This window comes from Sturnus vulgaris, chromosome 1, assembly GCF_052056855.1.
Source record: "Sturnus vulgaris isolate bStuVul1 chromosome 1, bStuVul1.hap1, whole genome shotgun sequence".
Taxonomy (NCBI): domain Eukaryota; kingdom Metazoa; phylum Chordata; class Aves; order Passeriformes; family Sturnidae; genus Sturnus; species Sturnus vulgaris.
The window spans coordinates 151,145,946-151,169,422 of NC_142243.1; the positions used below are offsets into that span (position 1 = coordinate 151,145,946).

Sequence of the window (23,477 nt, forward strand, 5' to 3'; positions counted from 1 at the left end):
TGAGCCTTTTGTGATAAATAAATGGCATACTGTAAAACACAAATGAGCATCACTGTGGCTGTGATTTCATTGTCCCGATGGGGAACCTGTGTCTGGCACAGGGCCAGCCATGTAATTCAATACTGAGACAGGGCACACAAATGGACCTCGGAAGGAGGATCAATTTTAATGTAATCCCATCTACTAATCAAAAGAGACTGAGGAATTAACATTCACTAGGAAATGTCTGCTCAAAGTTGTCGTACTCATTGATAAAGATAGCTTTGTTTTAATTAAGATACAAAATGCCAATTCCAGGGCTAACTTTAGCTGCAAATAATCAGTTATTGATGATGTGTCTGGCTGAATTGTTTTAACCTCTCTAGAATATTTTTTTAACTAGATCAGGCAGTGTGGGTTGTTTTTTCATACTGCAAGGATACCATATTTTCATACTGTCTTCATCCTCCTGGCATGAGTTCCCCAGAGTTTCCTGTTTTCCCAATATTCATTGTTAGTCCCATGCTAAACCTGACTCAAGACTCTCTATCCACCCCTGTCTATCCACCTGCAAGGCTGTATCCCATTTTCTCTAGCCTAAGCCATGCTGAAAGCAGCAAGTCTATCTGCACGCCTGAAAAGGCCAGATGACATCTCAAAAACTCTAGTTAGATGTGCCAAAAATAGTTATCTCCTGCATTATCTCATCAGAGAGAGCAGAAAACACCATGCCTGGTCTAGGCTGGGTGAGTTGTCCAAAATAAGCAGCACTGACTTGCTTGTACCAGCAATAATGTGGCCAACAGGACCAAAGCAGTGACCATGCCCCTGTGCTGGGCACTGGGGAGGCCACACCTGGAATTCTTCAGTGTCAGACCCCTCATGAGAAGAAGGACATTGAGGTGCTGGAGCATGTCCAGAGAAGGGAATGGGGCTGGGGAAGGGTCTGGAGCATAAGTCTGGTGAGGAGCAGCTGAAGGAGCTGAGGGTGTTTAGTCTGGGAAAGGACACTCAGGGATCAGTCTGGATATTATCCTTGCTCAAACAAGTCTGCACAGTTTTTCTGCAAATCAGACAACAAACTCTGGCCTCTGCAAGATCATGGTGGTGAATAAGAAGCCTCTACCATAATTTCACCAAATCTTTGGCATAAACCTAGGTCCAGAACTTAATTTTGCATCTGGAGCCTCTGTAGATGCAGATAGTTTTGTAGACTCGTTGAAATCACAGATTGGTTTGAGTTCAAAGGGACTGTTAACACCATCCAGTTTCCATCTGCCTGCCATGGGCAGGGACACCTTCCACTGGGCCAGGTTGCTCAGAATCCCACCCAGTTCTGGCCCTGAACCCTTTCAGGGATGGAGTATCCACAGTTTCTCTGGGAATGGCTCACCACCCTCACAGTGAATAATTTCTTCCTAACATGTAATCTCTCCTATCTTAGTTTAAAACTGTTACTTCTTGTAACAGATAGTCCTGTCACTATCTGCCCATATTCCATCATATTAATCTTAAACACTGAAGCTTGAATGTGTTTTCTGATTTGACTCAAATCACAGCACATTCTTTTTCCTAATGTTGGTGTTCAAGGAGCTCTATACAAGCAGTCAGACCAAGAAGCAGAGACTAAATCCTACACACATCTCACAGCCTGACCAATCCTCTGCTAATCTCCACTTCCTTCATTCGGACAGAATCGTTTGAAGGTGTGATTTAACTTAAAAGCTCAGGCTTTACCTCTTTGACAAGCTCTCTGTTGCCTCCATCTTACTGCTGCTAGCTGTCAGTCCTCACTCACCTTGGATCTTACCCCAAGCCTGTGGATAGCTTTTTGTTCCTACCTTGCCAACAAGGCACAGGGCCTCTTCCCTTCCCCACCCACTCATTTGCAGTCAGCTGGTGCAACTGTGACTCATCCCATTCTAGTACAGACTTCAGGAACCTGTTCAAGGCATTTAATAGCTCATCTCACAGTAGCTCTAGCCTTCATAATTAGTTCTGACCATTTAGAAATGAACAGTTTTGAACATTGCCATTTCCTCTCACTTCTTTCCCTGGGTTAGAAGAGGATGGGGTCCTTCCAGAAGACAGCTGGTAGCAGAGATAAGAACATGCTCCAACATGCATGATTGGAAACAATCACAGTGGGTCATCTGGTCAAACCTCTCTGCTCCAGCAGGGCCATCCCAGAGCACAGGCACAGGATTGTGTCCAGACAGTTCTGGAATATCTCCAGTGAGGGAGACTCTACACCCTCTCTGGGCAATCTGTTCAGAGCTTTGTCACTGCATAGTAAAGAAATTATTCCTCATGTCCAGGTGGAACTTCCTCTGCACCAGGTCCTGCCTGTTCCTCCTGTCCCATTGCTGGCACCAGGAGCTGAGCCTGGTCCCTGCTCTGAGCCCTCCCTGCAGACAGGGACAGACAGGGATGAGCTCCCCTCTCAGTCATATCTTCTCAAGGCTGATCAGCCCCAGCTCCCTCAGCTTTTCCCTATAAAAGATGCTCCAGTCCCTTCATCATCTCCACAGGACCTGCCCCGGGAGCTCCACAACTCTCTTGTCCTGAGGAGGCCAGAATAGGACACAGCACTCCAGATACCCTTCTCTAGGGCAGAGAAAAAGGACAGAATCACCTCCCTAGATCTGCTGGCAATGCTCTTCATAATGCACCCCAGGATCCCATTGGTCTTCTTGGCCTCGAGGCCACTGCTGGCTCCAGAGGATCTGGATGGTTAGAACTCCACAGGAGAAGAGAGAGGGATGGGGAAAAGCCACCTTTCTAGGGAAAGATGATGAGATTTTTGAGAAATACAGATTGGTTATAGGTTGGAAGGTAGGGAACAAAGGTTGGAAAGAGAAGGTGGTGAATGAAAAAAAGAACATGGACAATCTAGCTTCATTTTCCAGAAAATGCAGCAATCTCAAGCACACCTATGATGAAGGGGCTACAGATTTCAGTAAAGATATGATGTTTATTTGTGCAGCACTTCAGATCTGTTCAGCACCCAGAGCTGAACTTGCTTAGAGACAGAGAAATCAATCAACAGAGGGAAGGACCTGAGCATCTCTGACACAAAAAAAGCACAAGGATAGACCCAGCTTAAGAATATCCTTCCCAAACTGAAAAAAAAGAGAGAAGATTTAATTTTGAAAGGGAAGTACTACCTTCCAAAAGCAGAGACAGCTCAACACAGCTTTTAGTTCTTGCCTAATGGGAAGAAGGGCAAAAGAAAAGGCAAATCCCAGGGAGCAGTACCTGGCAGTCAGCACAGTGGGATTGCTGGGATTGACTCCGGGCTGTGACAGAAATGTGGCAGGTTCCCATGCAGGGACAGCACAGACAAGGACAGAGGAGAGTAAAAGGCAATGGTCAGCACATGTCCAGGAATTGGAGATGGGCAGGACAATCCTGCTGAAGCACCACTGAAGTCAGGATATGCTCCAGTCAGGAATGATGCCTGGGCACATTAACACAAAGCAGTAATGGCACAACACAATTTGGGAGAAGTGGCTGTGGAACAATTTCCCTTGTTTCTGCAGCAATCTGTTTATGGGCACTGGGGACACGAACAGGCCCAAGCAGTATGAGAAGTCCATTATATTGAAAGTTATTTTACACAATTCTACCTCCATTTTACATGAAACCTTCCATCAGGCCATGGAAGATGTTGGCAAAGAGAGGAAAGAGGGAGGACAAGCTGTGGAGAGATGTTTCTAAGATGAAAGAAAAAAAGAAAGGAAAATGCCCATTGGAACTTTGCTACCTTTAGCCTTCCTGTGCTAAACCTATCATCGTGAACAATTTAACAATTACCTTTTACAATCACAGCTACATGATGATGGAAAATATTAAATCCTATTATAGCACAGTGGGGGTTTTTCCTGGGAGAGACACGGAATGTTTTAACCTACTGTGGCAATGCAGATGAGTCTCCTTTGAGGCCTGAAGAAGAGATTGCTAATAATTGATTTATTATAGGACAATTTCAACATGCAGACAGAAGAGAAAAAAATGTTTCTAGTTTTGTTTTCCATTTCCATTAAATATCTTATTTTTCTGTGCATATACTGAGGCCTGGCATTCCGCAGTACCTTTGTATTTCCTTATCTCCATTTTTTGCATAGAGTTCAATGTTCTTATTTCTTACACACTGAATAAATGGAACTTTCATTTTAACCAAAAAAAAAAAAAAAAAAAAAAAAAAGCCACAACAAGCCCAAAGACTAAAAAAGTCCTATGGAAGTTAATGACTAGGTTAGGTTGAGTATTTTTTTTTCCCTAATCTTTTTTTTTTTTTTTCCTAATGCAGCACCAAATCCATATTTTCTGAATGCTTTTAGCGAGGAAGGCACTGTGACATTTAAAAAGCAAATGTGGAATACGTGTTCCATGTACTAAAGCCTAGTGTTATGTGCACTATGACCTAAGAATTTCAGTGCTGATAGAAACAAACATAAAAAAAACCCCAAAACCTAGAAACATCTCTACATATGTATAGGGGTTTATGACCCAAGTAATAGATGCTGGAATTCACCTTTTCACTTCAGAATACTGGAGAGAAATACCACATTGCAGTACGAATGATAGAGGCTTCAATGAAAAGGTGAAAATCATCCTGAAATTACAAATTAGACAAACTGCCTCTATGGGACAAGCTGGCAAGATACAGACTGGATGGGTGGTCTGCAAGATGGGCAGGAAATTGGCTAAAAGGCTGCAGTCAGAGAGTGGTGATCAAAACATGTCCAGCTCTGGTCCCCAAAGCTCAAGAAAGACACAGGAAAACAGGAGAGGCTCCAAAGGAGTGCCATGACCTGACCTCTGAGGAATGACAGAAGGAAATCTCTTCCCTGGAGAAGAGAATCCTCAGGGGGAATCTCATCACATCATTCCAGCGACTATTCCTGGGTAACTACAAAGAGGACAGTGTTCCTACATGAGGAACTACACGGAGAAGGAAAGGGGAAATGGTTACAATTTACACCAGGAAAGGTTTCATCCCTGTATAAGAGGAAATTTTTACAGTGAGAATAATCATTCCCTGGAACAACCCTGCATGGCCATGGTAGAGCCTCCATCTCTGGATGTTTTTCAGATGTGACTGGGCAGGTTGCTACATGATCCCCTCTTGGCTCCCCTTCCCACAAAAGGCTGGGATGAATGAACTTTGGACATCTCTTCCAATCTGGGCTATTCTATGAGAATGAAAAGTTAAAAGATGGGTTTCTCAGCAGGTATGTTTTGTTATTATTTCTCTCCGATATTGTGTGATGCAAAAATGAACCGGATGGGAAACTTTTGATTTTTTCCACCCCTGTGACCTCAGCCTCTGTTTAAAACCTGATTTTAAACTCATCTTCTCATCCTCTAACCACAAATGGAGCACTTTTCCCTCACTTCCCCATTTTCCTTTTTTAAATTTTCCTCTGATATTTTTTACTAGTTTTGGGGGGAAAACTTAGTTGTGGTTTAGTTTGATTTGGTTTAGTTTTTTGCAAAATACATGGTTTAAAAGTGGTTTTGTTTTTTCGTTTTAATCTACATTCAAAGTAATGCCTTTGACTTTCACAGAATGCTATCTTTCTCCTGTATTTAAGAAAATAAAAGAGACAAAGGTAAATTGTTTCAATTTCTGTTACTCTAGTTACTCGACAGTTAGTTCTGCAGAGCACAATTGCATCCAGTTTGCCACATGGACTCCCTTGATACCAAAATCAGGAGTGAAAATCTTTCTCATCCAAAAGGAAGTTTTTCCATTAACTTCACAGAAACTGAGAACACGAGAACCTCACCCTCCAGCTAAGCCTTTCCTTAATTCTCAGCTGAAATAACACATTCATTTTACTCAAATCCAAACCACAGAAACCAGTATGAATTCTGGCCACCTGCTTCTGGACCCTCCTGCCTGTGTGATTATGGACCCTTGGGAGACAGTGACCAAATTAAAATGCAGCATTTTAGGAGTGGCCACGCTTCTGGTGAGACATTGCAATGTTTTGAAGAACACACCCATGGGACCTGTAGCAAGAAATTTTCAGACTGCGAGTGGGTGGGTGTTTGTGTTCAGACTCCAAATGAAAGCCCTATATTTCCCACAAAACTTTTTGACAGAAATAAAAATATTTTGATGGATCAGAAACACTGTGTCTCAGTGAATCAACACTTTTCTTTTTTTCATTTTTTTAATGTGAATAGCTTCTTTTTCTAAAACAATTGCATTTTGACATTTTAAAAAACTGTTTCAAAACAAACAAACCCTGAACTTTCCAACTGGATCCCTTAATTTCCAGATTTTGCCCTAAACAAATTCTAGATCAATACTTCCCACAGGTTCATGTTAATTGAAGTTAAAACATTTTTAATTGCCAAGTACTTCACTATAGGGAAAACAAAAAAGCATGATTAATTTTTGTATTAAAAAATAATCTTCATCCCAGTTCTTATACACCAAATACTCTATTCACAGCAGATTTTATTTCCTAAGGTACCCATACACATAGAAAGGTTTTCTGAAGGCTTTCTTTCCTCTCAAGTAGTCAGATTTATTTTTAAGCCAGCAAGGGCTATGAATCATTTAAGTTAATTATTTCCATTGTACATTACTTTGTGTTCATCAACAGAGAATTTCATCTTCTTTCAGGCAGCTTTGTTAAGGTGCCACAAATCTCACCTAGGCATAATAATTCTGCATTTCCTACCATCTTTATTACTTTGTTGATCATTAAATCAATGATCTGAAAAAAAAAAAAAAAAGAAAAAATAAAGAGGATGTATTCAACAGTGATTTGAGGCTTGCAGTAGATGTGCTGAGACTTGACAAATATTCATAAATAAAACAAGATAAATATTGCCCTTAAAATTAAAAAGGAGGAGCTTGTCTTCTACCTCAGCAGTTCCAGTGCTACAGACTGAAGCAACAAAATATTTAAACGAATAGTTCAGGTTCCTGGTGATAATCCTCCCTCTCGACCTGCAGATCCTGAGCAACCCAGTCCAGTGGATGGTGTCCCTGCCTGTGGCAGGGGAGTTGGAATTAGATGATTTTTGAGGTCCCTTCCATCTCGAACTTCTAGGATTCTGTGGTTGATCCTACCAGAACAACCACAGAAACCAAGTGAACAGCAGTCACTGGGCAGTGCATTGCACAGTGGTGGAGACAGAAGGAAGCAACCATTTATCTTCTTAACATATTGTCAGCTATGTCCAAGAGGAAACAGGAGTGAAAATTTCTGGAACAAGTTTCCAGAACATATAATCCACTACAGAGAGAGGAACAACTGGATCATCAGCAGCACAGTTGTGCAGCAGGACTGTCTAATCACAGGCTGGAGAAAGGTCACAAATTCCACTGACAGCTACAGCCACTCATGTCAGCATCTCAGCAGCAAAGCACCTCAGCACCCTGTGCACCACCAGCCACAGTCAGTGAGGGCACCACAGGCTGGGCTGGCACAGCACATTCCCAGCTGGAGAGTGGCTGCCCTGCTGTGGGAGATGCTGGTGTGCAGCACTTGGGAGCTGGAGAGGCACGGTGACCATGTCTAACAAACATCACCCAGGGTGCCAGGCCTGTGTGTGGAGTGGGGCAAGACAGCCATGGGAAGCTTAGTTTACTGCCTGGATTCTTGAATTTTTCTTCTCAATTCTACACACTTCAGGCTTCAGGTATTCACCTGGTATCATAGTGCTGCTCTCCTTGACTTCAACAAGAGTCATAAAGACTTACAGTGTGTGAGGCAGGATAAATCTGCAACCACACACATTGGAAGTTCAGGCTTGACAGTAACAAAAGAAAATTCCAGGGGAGTTCTCATAGAGACAGTGATGGTTAAGCCTCACAGAAGCACAGAATCATAGAATATCCTGAGTTAAAAGAGATCCACAAGTACAACTGAGTCCAAACCCTGGCCCCGTATAGGACACCTCAAGAATGCCACCATGTACTTGAGAGCATTGTCCAAATATTTTTTGAACTCTGTCAAGCTTGGTGCTGTGACCACTTCCCTGGGGAGCCTGTTCCAATGCCCAACCACCCTCTGGGTGAAAACCCTTTTCCTAATATCCAAACGAAACCTCCCCTGACAGGTCCATGCTGTTCTCTTGAGCCTAATTGCTGTTCACCACAGAGAAGAGATCAGTGCCTGCCCCTCGTCTTCCCCTCATGAGGAAGATGTGGGCTACAATGAGGTCTCTCCCCTCAGCCTCCTCTTCTTCAGCCTGAACAAGCCAAGTGACTTCAGCTACTCCTTGTGTGGCTTCCCCTGCAGGCCCTTCACCATCTTCATTCTCCTTTGGACAATTTCCAATAGCTCTATATCCTTACATCCTCAGCCTCTCTTATTGCCACTCTAATAGCAGTTGTAGGAATTAGACCTTCAGGTGCAATTCTTTCCAAAAGTTTGTTGATTTACTAAGTACCAGACATACTTCTTTTGGAAATCAGCTTCCAACTCCTCTTCTTTCCCCACACAGAATAAGTTACTAAGGTACAAATAAGAACTGCTGCTGAATAATGGAAATTTCCTCCACTAAATGTGTTTTGTTTTAGCTTTTTTCTCTTAATGTGCAGCCATAACCTCTGCAAATACCAGAAGCGTGCCTATTTCTTTAAGAGGATCTGTGTGTTCCCATAAATGCACCCACACAAAGTGCTAAATTACTCTTCCAAACAAAGGGTACTGCATCTCTGAGCCACTACAGAGGTGTGCATGAGCTGTCTCTGAACCAGCTCTCTCAGGGGCAAGGAACAGATGCTGCTCTGCTTGGGCTAAAGCACCTTCCCAACAGCTGTGCATCCCAGGGATGTCCTGCTGCAGCTGGGCACCAGGCTAAGAAAGTCATACTGCCTTTGTTATCCGAGCTGGCTTATGGCTTTGCATCTTTCCAGTTCAAATGCTGTTTCTGAACAAGCTACATTTTTGCCAAATATGCCATTTTTTCTCTGATTGCATCTTAGAACCAAAATCCTTTAGTATGCATAATATGAAGCAATGCTAGGATTGCTTCACCATTTTTGCCCTGTGCTAGTCCAGCCACCAGCCACGAGTCCAGAGTGGGGCAGATCACAGGAAATGTGGTCTTGCCATGCAAAATGCCAGAACAGACCAGAAACCTGAATGGCAAAGGCAGTAGGAATGTGAATGACTGATTGAAAGTCAATTGCCATAAAGACAAGAATGAAGGGTATTTGGAAAAGAGGGATAAGGCTTGGGATATCTGTCACCTGTTCCATATTTTGACAATAAATAAGTTTACACTCGGTAAAAGGACATACATCTACAGTATAAATGGCTGTTCCTCAACTATTTGTCCAGGCTCCTATTGTGACAGTGAAGACAAAGATTGAGCATGATTTTTCTGTCCTAAAGATTTATCAATGTCATTTCAGTGGGGATCCTTGTGTAAAAATGTAAGGGAGGATGAGCAAATTTCATTGCACTTCAAAGTACTCCAAGATTACACAAGTGGTCCCCAAAATTAAGGGAGTTGGGAAAGGGCACAGCATTTCTCCTCTGATGGTCTGGCTGCACAAACTAAAGTCTCACATGATGAGCTAGAGCCAATATTCCCTCTAATTTTGTACCGTGCATCCATCAGAAGAAATATTCTCACCCAATGCAAGTCTGCATTCCACAGTGAAAGCAAATGGAGGGGCATCACCTCCACATAGTTTAACCCCAAAGGTGGGATGAAGGCAGAAAAGAGAATTTCTGATAAGAACATTATCCCCATCACAAATACACCGTGGTTGAATGACCATCTTTGATTTTGAGAGGAACTGGAATGGACAGTACTGATAACCAAGATACACTTCAGCACTCACATGGTATAGCTGGTAGCATATACAGATTTTAAATCACATATCTGTCTTAGGACTAAGAAATACTGTTCTTTCTAGCCAGAATAGGCTGCAGGGATTCTGTTGCCAACCATAACATATAAAAGAACTTACAAAATTACAGTCACACACTAAGGCATATGTCTCACATTTAACTTAATGTTTATCTTGTCAGGAAATTCAGCTAGACCATGCCAGCATTTTGTTTCATTCATGCTGTCTTCAAAATCATCTGTTGTTGAGGGAGGAAAAGGAAGGGGAGAGAAAAGAAAATGCAACAGAATGATCCATACGTATATATATATATATATATATATATATATATATATATTTTAAAAAAGGGACAAAGTTCAAAATAATCTCATAAATAAGGCTCAAACTCAAGAGCATCATACAGAGGATTCCATAGTAACAGCATTCACCTTTACATGGATTGAATTTGCCATCCTCAATTTCATCTGGAAAATAAACAATGATTATAAAATTCTAAGTTCTAAAATGTGCCCTTCACACATCCACAACATGGAGTGGACTCCTTGATTTCTGATAAACCTTATTCTGCTGAAAGGTTTTGTGGGTTTTTGTGCTGATGAAGTCATCTTTACACACTACAAACTTGGTATCAGCCACTCCTGAAGAACACACTCATAATAAAAATCAATTGGAATACAAAAAAAAAGCAAAAGAGTGAAGTGGCAGCTACCCCTTTCAAAATTCTCTAAAATATTTTTATTTCCCTCATATTAGGAAAAAATATTTCCTTACTTAAAACACAGCTTACACAAGTAAATAATTCATCATCATGAATTATTTAGTGATATGTGGACTTAATATGTTTACAAGTCCCAAGCTGTTTTACAAAAGAGGAAGCATTTATATAATTGGCCCTCAAACTCTTTTTAAAATGTTTCTGTGATGTGAGGGTTCTGATTATCAGTGGCACAGGTCCTGGAAGAAAAGCTTTCATAAACAGAGCGTTTGGTGGGAAGATGGCACCAGTGGGGAATGACTGAGTAAGGCAATCTTTTCTTAGTAATTGGTGATTATTGCTGCTGAACAAGATGATTCTTCCAAATGCCAGCCTGTAAGCCTTGAGTTATCTCAGGTATGCAAAAAGGTCTCCAAACCAGACATAATTAAGTCACTGACCTAAGGCATTATCTCCCAGAAGAGTCACCTACCACATACAGACCCAGGGCAAGCCAAACCCACTTCACTGTGAAATCAGCACCTTCCCCCTGGCAGTGCCTATTCCACAACTCTCCAGAGGAAGCCACTTATGCTGAGGAATAAACCTGCCCTTGACAACCCAAGAAAGCTTTTGATAAGTTCATTTTCACCTCTGTCATGCTCTGCACACCACTCTCCTTTCAGAGTTGCTGCCAGATTCCCCCGGACATCTCCATGATCAGAAGTCCTCATGGAAATGCTCTTTGCTGCCAGACCTCCTGTCCTTCTCTCAAAACTCTCTCTGAAAACTCCTGATGACCCTGATCCTGACAATTCAGAAAATTTTAGAGGCCACTTACTTTCTGTTATAGATGTATAAAAAGCTGGACTAGATAAAACCCTAAGAAGGTTGGTCTGACCCCATAGGTGAACCTGATTTTAGAAGGTGATTGGAATAGATGTTCCTTCCAACCAGAATTATCCTACAAAACTATCCTGTGAACAAAAATAGCCTTTTTCTATTCGCTTCATCAGAGAGTAAGTACAATAGCAGTCCCAGAAAGAAGCTAAGACTGGCTGAGAAAGACAGGCAAGGAAGCTTGTCATTCCTGGTGCTCCATTTATTAAGATAACCCCAACTCAGGGAAGTCCACACAAGAAACACATATCCCAAGAGAAAAAACCTTTATGCTTTGCCTGCTCTGTCTCCAGCTGAACCCTCAAGCTCCAAAGAGTCCTAGAGGAGACATAAAGAAGATTGATGTCCTTGGATCTCCTGGTTGTAATAATAAAAAATTTTAAAAATAAATTAAATAAAATAAATAAAAAAGAAAAAGCTCATGTGCACTGTGGAAAGGGTTTACCTTTGTATTGGATCTTGTAAAAGCAGTTCTGTTAGCTGACATTTCTTCATGCAATATCCTGACACGTTCTGCTCTGAGGGAAGCACCTGTGCTTGTACAGGAAGCAGGCACCTGACTCTGGGAGGGGAAGCAAGGCAGGAGTGATGATGCAGTCCCTGTATTCCTCCTGCCTGCAGGTGTGGTGACCAAAGTATCTACAGCCATTTCCCTGTCCATTCCTATCCCAGCCACAGGTCTCAGTATTCAAACAAGTGAAGGAGTCCCACCAAAGCTGGGTTTTACTACACATAATGCAGGAATTTCAAATTAGAGCATTCAGGCCTTGCTTCTCCTCTTCAGAGTCTCAGCACTTTGTGTTTGTATCCTTTATCTGGAGACAATGTCTCGTCACTTGTGCCCAACAGGGTCAATTAACTCCCTCTTTTCACCAAGCACTTTTCTCATCTCGGCAGTGCTGGGTTAGAGGTTGGACTTGACGATCTTAAAGGTCTTTTCCAACTTAAATTGTTCTATGATCCATCTACAAGGCATTCCTCACCTTTGATCTACCATCTGACAGTGCATCAGATATCCATGTTGCACTGCTGATTCTGGCATTAGATGTGTCCTAATTTCATCTAACTAACCTATTTCAGGGTACCCTATCCCCACTACATCTGGGCCACTTTTAGCTTATTGGCATGGAGGTTTTGAAGGTCATAGCAGAAAAACCGTGTACATGCTAAACTGAATTTCACCCGTGGAGAGCCCAGGTGAAGAAGCTGGGTAAACCCTGGGAGGTGGTAGGAAAAAAATTAGATAAATCTCTTTGACCACGTTGTGCAGCAATAACTCCAAGGCTCATAATTCAGCAGTGATCTTGACATCTGCTGTTTGTCCCCAGGCAGGAGCAGGGAGCAGTGGAACAGAGTAGCCATGGTTACACCTCGGTCCCGCTGCCGGTCACTCCCAAGCTGTTGGGTGATTCCATGATCACAAAGTCCCACCCCGGGACAAACTGGCTTAACAAGTCACCTGATGTAGCCCATTTCACGCTACACAGTCTGTTTATGACTCTGGATAATGATTCACTTTCCAAGGATATTAATTAACTTGCTCTGAGGGGCCTTGCACACCTAAGATAGCGTTAGGCAGGCACACAGAATCACCACAGAGCACTGCTGATCCAGCAGCTGCCAAAAAACAAAGGGAAGCCATTCCCCCCACTGCCAGTGTCCAAAGTGTGTTCAGCATGTGCTGCTGTAGGCAAGAGGGTTATGCTGGTGTGTATTTTTAGTTCAACTAGCATTGACTATTTCTGCCCTCCAATGTCTGATGCTGAGCTATCCCACCCTCTGTTTCTCAATCAGGATATTATTATTAGCTGCACTAAACCCATGAGCTCCTCAGCACAGAGAGTTTAATAAAGCACTAATGTCACCCACTACCAACGCAAGGCACCTAAAGAAAACAAGGCCTAATTTACAGAGCTACTAAAAATTAGCAAGAGTCTGATGATCATTCCTCACTAGATTTTTTCATTTGGTTTCTTTTTTTTTCCCGTTTTTCTTCCAACAATTTTTCTTCCCTCATCAGACAAAAGAATTGATGCAATCCAAAAGAATTGAAGCAATCCAAATGAATTGATGCAATCCAAAATCTATTCCTCTCTTCCCCACCATAAAAGAAAGAACACATCTAAGGGCTTTTCACATAACCTTCTGGATTTACTATTCATCTCCATTCCATCCATTCATCCATATGGACTTCTTTAAAAAAAGAGTAGCCTTGCTGAAAAAATGTCACTCTGCCTTGTCCCTCTTCTGTCTCACAGTGCCCCTGACTTTGCTGCCTAGTTCCCCAAGCAATGACAAGGAATGTTCAGGTGGTTGTGACATCCCAGGCAAAAACAGCAGCTTGACTTTGATCCATCCATGGCAAGCCAGCAAGAGCTTTTCAACCGAGAGGGTTCAGGCTTCCATGCCTTTCTCAAACAACAATATCTTCACAGCCTTGTGCATTATCTTCCCTTCTGAAAAGACTTTTGTGCATGGGGATGACTCCTGCTGTTCTGAGGTCAGTGGCAAACATCCCACAGCCTTCAGTGGTGCAAGGGCTGGGTGGCTGTGGAGCAAAGCACTCTAGAACATCACACAATGAGACTTTATTTCCTCTAACATCTACCGTGGCAAGCTGCACCCTCACACAGCTCAGCCTAAACACAGCTGCAAAGGGAGAGGGAAACAGAGAGGAAACAATGAGGCACGAACAGAAAAGACAAGTTTTCAGCTGAGATTTTAAGCCAAGACAGGCAGAGAAAGAAAATAAATAGCACTTTGTGACTGCAGGGTGTAGAACAGGTTTATTATGCAGGGCAGTGTACTCTGTAAGCACCTGTAAAAGATACCTGCAGCAGCAGACAGTGCTCAGTTCTAATGAAATCCATCTGCCTTGTCCCACAGAGATCCTCATGTCCTGTGACGTGGCATAGTTGGGCCCTAATAGTGCAGAAGAGCTGTGCAGATGTGAGCCAGTACCTGCAGCACTCAGGTGCTCAATCACACAGAGGGGGAGCAGTTGCTACAGGTACTGGCAGACTGCCAGCTCCAAACCTGTAGCCCAGAGTCCTCTGCAGAAATCAAAACACCAGTAAGAACCCAGGATTTTTTAAGCACACACACCCATAAAAGTAGCATATTCTGCCCCATCACCCCTGAAACAAATGGGAAACTTTTTTATGCAAATAAAATCAGTGGTTTCATGCAGACACCTCAAAGCTACCATTTATAAGCCAAGGGCCTATTTAGGAAGATGAGGTTACATCATCTACAGGCATCATCTCCTGCAATGAGGTCAAGTCAAAGCCACTGAACAGAACAAGAGGCTATGAGTGGAAAGGAGGAGATAATTTAAGAGAGATGGAAGTTTTCATACTGAAATACATCTCTTGTCTAGGATTCAATGGATGGAAATTCTGGTCCTTTTGTTCTGTTTTTTAAGAAATCTTTTTCATACAACAAGATTGCTTTTCCTACTGCCACAATGGTTTTGGCAGTATGGGTTGACAAATTGACCAAGATACAAGCAATATTTCACTTAAGCCACATCCTCCAAATAACATTCACGTTCTTTAGGGCCATAAAAAGGTAATGGGACTATGCTTGCCAGCCTCAGATATAAATGCAATGTTAACAATGAGAGAAATCAAAATTACACATTAGAAGATGGTGCAGAGCTGGATTCCTTCCCAGTCGTGCAGATCTGCACAGCAATACAACAGGGAGATTTTTTTTGCCCAAGTAGCTGGACCAAGAAAGAGCCTGGTCCTTCCCAGGCTGCTAAATTATGGCATCAGGGTCTTAATAGCACAGATGATCCCTACCAAGCCAAGTTACAATAAGAAAGTCCCACATTGTGCTGCATTCTGTGAATCTTCAAAAGTCAGTGACCAGAGTTTGAAGTTTCCATGCAAATAAGACAAACATCAATTTACTGTCACACCAGTGCTATGCATTTTCAATACAAGTCTGTTGTTTAATACCTGCAGTTTCACCTCTAAATTTCAATAGAGTGCACAAGGCCTTAAATGTTCATGACAACACCACATAGCTAAGAACAAATAAAAAGGAAAAATGGTGAATATAACTACCATATATATATATTGCTACAAAATCAAGAATTTGGTGAGTATATATACAAGGAAAAGATCAAAGTACTGCTTATGTTGTCTTATTTCCATGATCCTACAGATAAGAAAACACAACAGGTAGGAAGAGCATATCAGGATATTGCATTTAGCCACGGTGCCTCATGTGCAGTAAGAAAAATAAACTTTGTGAGACCCTCTGCGACCACTGAAAATGATCTTAGTACTGACACATACCCAGGTGAGAGGTATAGAGGTTACAGAAACAAAGAATCCACACCAAGACATGTCTGAATGTGAGAGAGAAGCAGAAATGCCATGAGATTTCTGGCAGATTTGTAGGAGGACCAAAGAGAGATTCCCCCCACAAAAGGTATTCTTTTCTATACGGGACAGCACGTGGATGTCAGCAGCATCTGAGTGTACAAAATGAAGAAATTCTTCCTTTTACACTTTGTTTGGATGCTCCATCTGCGGCAGTGGAACAGGGAAGAAATAAAACTGCTGAATAACAGAGTCCTTAACATTGCAGGCACTAATAATAGGATTAGAGAGAGAATAAAATCATATCCTCTTGGATTTGGAACATTTGGAGGAAGCCAGCTTCTGACTCACTCTCCCAACAAGTTGAGATCAGGCATGTCACGGTGCTGACCTTCTGAAGGAGGATCAGCCCAGCAGCCACAACTGCCCAGGTGGTTTCAGCCCCTTCCCTCCTGGAGCAGTGTTAGCAGAGGACATGCTACATCACAGGCCCTGAGGCTCTTGCAGCACGTCAGGCACTGCCAGCATGCAAAGGAGGGAACTGGGTACAGGGGAGACCAGAAGAAATGCACACAGAGTGAGACACCTGCACTGTTTGTGCTCCTGGACACACTTCTGTCAGAGCTGTGCTGGGGGGAAGCACAGACACTCAGATTGTCTCACCAGTGGGGGAAGAAGGTTTCAAACCATGAGAAAGGAAAGTGATGGACCCCAGAGGCTGCAGAGAAAAAGAATCAAAAAGCTTACACCACCTGAGCCAACAGGCCAGGAAGGAATTGTAACCTTCTCAGCACTGATCTGCTCAGGGGACACAAAGGCTCTCATTCCATCATCATGAGTATCATTTAGACCAAGAGAACCTACCAAGACCAGTCTGGCTCTGCAAGAAGATGAAAACTGGCAAAAATTTGGTTATTTCTGTATCAAGTATGGATTGGGTACATAATTTTAAGGGAAGCAAACAGACAGAGCAGTGCCCAGTTTCTAATCGTCCCCCTCCTCACTGGGAAAACTTTTCCATGGTTAAGTGTCTGTCTTATTAAGCAGTGAATCTAGCCAATCACAATAGAGTGTAAAGGAAAAAACCATAATATTGTAAGAGGGAAAATAACAGATTACTGAAGAGAATAATAAACAGCAGTGTATGCATAGGCTCAAAATAAATTAATAGCATTGTTAAACTAAAGGCAACATTCTTCTTAAAATCACCTTTTGCTTCAGCTTACTACAGAGCAGGATCTGGAAAAAAGCATGTTCCTTATTTAAAAAAATACTAAAAAAAACCCCAAAACAAAACAAAAAATCACAAAAACCAAAAAAAACCCAAAACAACAAAAGCCAACAAAAAACACCCAAACCCTGGCTGCAGCATTTCAAAAATTCCTGTCTCAACCTGTTGGCAAATGCTGACTTTAGAACAGCAACTACTGTATAAGTCTTTTGTTCTGAGCTCTGAGAGCCACAGTGGGTGACTAATGAAAATTAGGAGCGAGATTTTAGAGGATGCTTAGTTATATCATGAGATATAATTTTTTTCCCTTAGAAAGGTGCTAGTGAACAATAAATGAGCATTGAGTGAGCAGCTCTTAACAGCCGTGCACAAAACAAAAGAAAAACTGTGTTCTTATCTATTACTAAACTAATGAAATAGAATAAGGCAAAATGAAAAAAAAATCTCTCCTAAGCTTTCCAGGTTAAGCAATGGAAAGAGTTGCAGGACTGAGGGACACTGAGAATTAAATACTGGACATCTGAGGTGGGGAACATCCTTGCTATTTCCACTGGTATCAACCTCAGTGCCCTGACTTTCCATAAAGAGCCCTCCACTGAGGATTTATATGGCCAAGCAGTGCTCATGAAAACATCAAGCTTCCCTGCCTTACCCAGAGTCATTTCTAACAGAAGTTTTCAGCCCTGTAGCAATCAAAAGTCCATGTACAAATTCTGGCTTCCCCCTAATTACCTGCCCACTGCTAGCAGCAGAGTAGGTCTGTGCAGGAATACTGCAGAGTGTTAATGTGTAATACCCAGAGCCCCCTGACCTCCAATCATCTGCCTGTGCTGATGAGAGGGTCACTGCTTTGTGCCTCACTGAGCTGCCCCTGGATTATGCACTGTACGTCTCTGCAACACATGTAAACAGGATTGTGGCTCTGCTGCTGGTGTCTCAGTGTCAGACACATCATCAGGTCTGTGCTCTTTTTACAGGCATTTTGACAGGCACTTTTATTCCCTCTCTGTTATTACAAAGAAGTCTCAAGACTTAAATATTCTTTGAATTTGAAGCAAACACCAAATCTCATGCAGGAATACACCTTGTAATGTGCCCAGACTCTTAAGGACTGTAGCCATACAGTAAGTATGTAAGTATCCAAAATCATCCTCTTCAGTTAAACTTGGTGTCTGTGAGCACTGTTATTACCATGGATCAAAGAGCCCCTTGTAGAGAAGACCTGTTGTGATGAGATCAAGTTCCTCAATAAATTATTTTTCAAATCGAAGCACTGATTCTAAATAGCTGTCTGTATCTTTTTTTTCCTATCCTTTGCCTTATCAATTTCCCTTGGGATGGAACATAATTCCCAAGTAATTTTTGCAACACTTCTGCATAAGAACTGGACATGAGGTCCTGCCTACCCAAATTCCTTGCTCTGTAGCTTGGAGGAGAATGTTTGTAAACATAGAGAAAAGGTGGGCACAAATCTGCCCTCTGCTCTGTACCTATAAGCTTAAATTACATCCCAGCTTCTGCTGATTTTAGGAGGATCTACAGACGTAGCAAAATGCAGGACTGGGACCAAAAACCACTCTGATTTTCAAATCAAGTTGAACACAAGAGACAGGTGCCTCTTAACCTATGTACAAGGATATACATATATAAAAAATATACATACACACAAGTATATGAGCAATTGTGTTGGATCATACCCAGACCATCCCCATGTTTGAATTAGGAAGCATTTCCAGCTACACAGACAAGGGTGATTTGGGGAGGACAAGGGACACAAGAGAGGAAGAATAGGGTTTTAGAGGAGACAGAAACAGCAGCAGCATCACATCTCTTTCTCCTTACTGCTGACAATAACAAACAAACAAAGAAATAAAACAGTTCTGTGGAAGTGGAAAGAGCTCTCTGCAGTCATTACACAGCAAACACTCACAGCTTAAACTCTTGGCTTAAACTTACTTCTTATGATCCCCCCTTCATGCTTCTCAGACACACGCACTCATCCACATCTATTTGCCTGCACAAGGACACTCCACAGCTTTGTATCTCTTCTGTTTATAAAATGACAAGGACTGTCTTCATGTGCTTTTGGATCAGAACTATTCTTCCTACCTTTTGAAATATACTCACTACATGCTTTCTCACAACAGATGAAACGAGCATTTTTTTACTGTGTGGCCATCAGATGCACATCTTTAAGACAATTTTTTTATTATTATTTCTTAGGAGGTGCAAAGGTTTAAGAGCAGTATTTTTGAAATTCTATACATATATATTCTCAGGTATAACTGCATTGATATTGTAATAATTTAGTCTTAAGTCTTTAGTTTTAAAGCACTTAAGGTGAATCTGACAGTTGTGGACTACAGTGAGGTTTCTAGCCTTGTCTATTCATATACCTCTCTGCTTTACAGCTCTCTGCTGAATATGATGAGGGAGATTTATTTGTAGAGTGGGTAGAGACAGAAGTGCGTTGTCGCATAATTTTTTTCTTTAAGGGTTATTAATTACCACGCCAACCTTTGCTCCGCTGCTGCTGCCCACTTTTATTTTAGAAGCGCAGCCGTTCCCCACTCTGACCACATTGCACCCCCCCCATCCCATTTTCTAACAACCTTTTAGAACATTATTTACTATTCCTTATGTATCTGGGTGGAGGAGAGAGAGAGGGACAGTATGGCAGAGATGGGGAACATGAGCCGGAAAACATGCTTGCCTGGAATTGTCATCACACTGCTGTTGGAAGCAGCAAGCCGGGAAACTCGCAGCCAGCACTCGCACGCAAACACACGCCAGGCACACAGCACATCGATCCCGGCGAGTTTGTGAGCAGCCCCACAGCTCTTACCTGGGCTGTCCGGGGTCCCTCTGCAGTGCAGCTCCCTCAGCTCCCTCTGCCCTATTCCCCCCGGCAGCAGCGGGGCCGGGGCTGTGCCCGGGTGCCGGTGCGGGTAGGGGCTGGCAGCAGCTGGCTGCAGCCTCGGCTGCCGGGCTCTGGCTCCTGCCAGGGCTGCTGCTGCTGCTGCTGCTCCTGATGATGCCGAGGAGGAGGAGAGCCGAGTGAGGAGGAGGAGGATGCTGGCGGTGATGCTGTTGCCATGGTTACCGAACTCGGCGGCGGCTCCGCTCGGAGCAACAGCTGCCCCAGCACCCAGATCTGCTGGAACCCACGGCTGCCAGGCAGCCCTCGACGGACAGGCACAGGGACATCACCCCAGAGCCCCTCTCCGTGGGGAAAGTGGCAGCCGGGAGGATGGAGGTCACTCCCTGGCGCGGGTTTGGGGCTCTGGGAAAGCAGATGGAGTGATGCATCCAAAATGTTTGCATTCTGCGCTTGTCGGCAAAGAGCTCGCTGCCCTGAAAAGGTCAAATGCCAGCTTCCAGGAGGGAGAAGTTTCCTTTTTTAGCGGGTTCCTGCATTTTTATAAAGAACTGAACAAAATAGCAAAGCTGGGGAAGGGGATGACTTTCAAAGTTGCTGCTGTGATGCAATTTTAAACTTTTTTAAACTAAAGGCCAACCCTCTGCCTTTAAATCGGGACTTAAAAGTTTCTATCTTAACCTTACTTAAATGTTTCTTTGCATAGAGGAATCTCCCTAGAAGTGAGTTCCTTGTGTGACAGAGAATTGCCTCTAACCACCAAACAGTGAGAAAAAAAACCTTCCAGAAAGGAGCCCACTTGCACAGCACAGGACACTAATTTTTTCATGCATGAAGCATGCATGAAGACCTCAGGTGAATGGACTGCCATATGATCAAAATACGGAGTATTAACTGAGAGAGACATGAAATCAAGGCATTCAGTTGCCATTTAGCTATCAAAGAGGCACGTTGTGAAGCTCTCATTTTGCACTGGAACATCACAGGACACAAGGTCACAACAATCAAATGTCACTTCCATCCCAAAATGTCAGTGCAAAGCTATGTAATGCTCATAAGCCATGACAGTTCTTTCAGGAGCTGGTACTGTTTGCAGGGCATTGTGAAAACCTGTCTAAAAAATACTGAAAAAAAAAATCACTGGTGGAAACTTTCTAAAGGGATTTTCTTCCTGCTGCCAGATCTTTGCTTGCAACCTGAATGCTGCAGATAAAACGAATCTGTGAGCTTGAGGCACCAAAAAAATGAACTGAATGGTATTTCCTATTAAAGTATCAAACCTGGATAAATGGTTATAGAAGATGGAAGCCTACAAGAAAGATGGACAGGGATTTTTTACAAGAGCAGGTAGTGACAGGCCAAGGGGAATGCCTTCAGACTGAAGGAGAGTAGGTTTGGATTAGATATTAGGGAAAAGTTCTTTACTGTGAAGATGGTGAGGCCCTGGAACAATTTGCCCAGACAAGTTGTGGATGCACCAGCCCCAGAAGTGTTCCAGGCCAGGTTGAATGGAGCTTGGAGCAGTGGAAGGTGTTCCTGCCCCTAGCAGGGAAGCTGGAATGAAATGTTCTTTGAGGTTTCTTCAAGCCCAAGCAATTCTGTGATTCTATGATGTGCTGTTGGCAGCATTTCTCAAGATATTCTAGAAGACAGTGTCTCCACACTGTGTTCATTTGCAGAGTCATAATCTGGTTCATATAAAATCATTTTCTATATAGCTCATGACTGTGGGAGAAACTGGAACTACCTGACTGAGGAGGAAAAAGTGACAGCCAGCATACACTGTCAGACTTCCTTGAAATAACTTCCGATTTCACAGCCTCCAAGTATCTTATAAACCATTATCTCTGAAGATTTTTTAATTAATCTTCTTTTTGGCAACAATTTTGATGTCTGCTCAGAGATTATATGGAATAGCTGACTCAAAGGGACTTTCTAGCTGTCTAAAAAGAAATAAGAAATATGTTATCTATTTTAATCTTTAAAAATGTAATGCATGTAAAATTAGACAGGACCCTGAAACCCTTCTCAAGAGCTAAAAAATATTTGCTGCATGTGTGGCCCAGGAGATTCCTTGCTGTAATTTTGAATGCAGGGCAAGAAGATCTCATTGCAGTAATGATGGTGAGCACATCTAAATCACCCACTCCATGATTAACCAGCTGACAGGAAAACCCATGGTTATTCTGAATAGATCACTGAGACCACAGACAGATCTTATTTCTGCTAAATCAGGATGTGTACTGCCAAATGTACCTGCTGAGGTGCATGCAATCAGTTTGCAAGATTGTATTTTCCAAGTTTGCTTGTTGAGGCTTTCTTTGGGAAGCTGCATCACTGATTTCAAGAAGAAAAATAAGAATAGCAGGAGAGAGTTGTCCTCCAGCTTCAGGGTCTTTGGCTCAGCGTGGCTACGTTGTACCACTGAGGAATTGCCCACCTTAATTCTCTTACTGGTGCTAATCTGTAACACAGAGGGGAAATCCACCTTGAAGGAGATGCAGAATCCACTAAAACAAATGGCTTTGGTACCTCTCTGTCTGTACCCTGCAGAGTGGGCATCTTCAAAGTGCCAAGTGAGGACAAAGTAGATATAAAGGTCTAACAAAGCACAGGGGAAAAAAAAAAAAATAAAAAAATAAAAAAAAAAAAAAAAAAAAAAAAAAAAAAAGGAGAAAAAAAAGGTACAATAGTTTCATTTTCCCTCAGTCATGCAAGAAGGTCCTGCACAGTGGGATCAATGACTTGCATCGTTCACTGGGGAGATAAGTGGTGTTACAGTATGTAAAGCATGCTGATTTCATAAGGAGCTATGATTCAATAAGGAAAGGACACATCACAGAGGTATTTGACAGAGTCAAGAGGAAAGGCTGTGTTTTTAAGCACAGCATTAGTTTTTAAAGATAGAATGTATGTCTTGCAGACCTGCTAAGGAATTACACACCCCTCTGGGCATCTCAGATGGTACCAGGCACCTATGTTTAGTCATGTCTGCATTAACTTTTTGCTTTAAATACTAAAGACAGGTAAATCAACTTAGCCTAACACAGATTTCTAAAGCAAATCAGGTAAATTCTCCCTTGTGCCTCTTTTTTCTCTCCCTATTGTTAGGAAGAACAAGGGCTGACTTACATAGCTGTATTTATTTACAACATCCTGAGGCAAAGGTAAATCCCATCCCTAACTATCCCACCAAATCAGCCATTTGAGCCCTGACACCTGCCAACAAAGTTTTAAAGCAAAACATGTCTTCTAGAAATGTCTCTTAACTGCCACCTTAGCCCCACAGCAGACTGAGCTTTCAGCAATGAGGATGTCTCAGGGCCTCTTTAGCTGCTGAATGTTCCCAGACTGGCTGCAATCCCTAGGGCACAGACATCCTTGGACATGCTTAGTGTCCTATATCTCGTCATAGGCAGAAAAATTTATATTCTGGATTCTTTGCGTGGAGCCTTTGGGTTATTTAATAATAACCTGAAACAGATATTCCCATTAGGTAGCAGGATAACTAATAGATGTTCACTGGAGCATCCAATCCATGCTGCAAGGCACACATTGGGCTGGTAAACATTTCTACAGGCTGTAGACTTCACTTCAATCTGTTACTCTACACTATCAGAGCTGGA

The 23,477-nt window shown here is 42.5% G+C and overlaps 1 protein-coding gene across 6 annotated transcripts in view; it reads right to left on the minus strand.

The window, feature by feature from the left end:
* Positions 1-23,477, minus strand: part of FAM135B (family with sequence similarity 135 member B) — a 212,094-nt gene that overhangs the window by 177,964 nt on the left and 10,653 nt on the right. For 4 of the 6 annotated variants that reach the window (XR_015808602.1, XM_088179704.1, XM_088179694.1 and 1 more), the window contains exon 1: positions 19,819-19,966. The exons of 1 other annotated variant lie outside the window; for it this stretch is intronic. The gene's annotated coding sequence lies outside the window, so the exon portion shown is untranslated. Of the gene's footprint in view, positions 1-19,818; positions 19,967-23,477 lie in introns of those variants that run through there. One more of the 6 variants, XM_088179691.1, reaches the window with a different exon arrangement.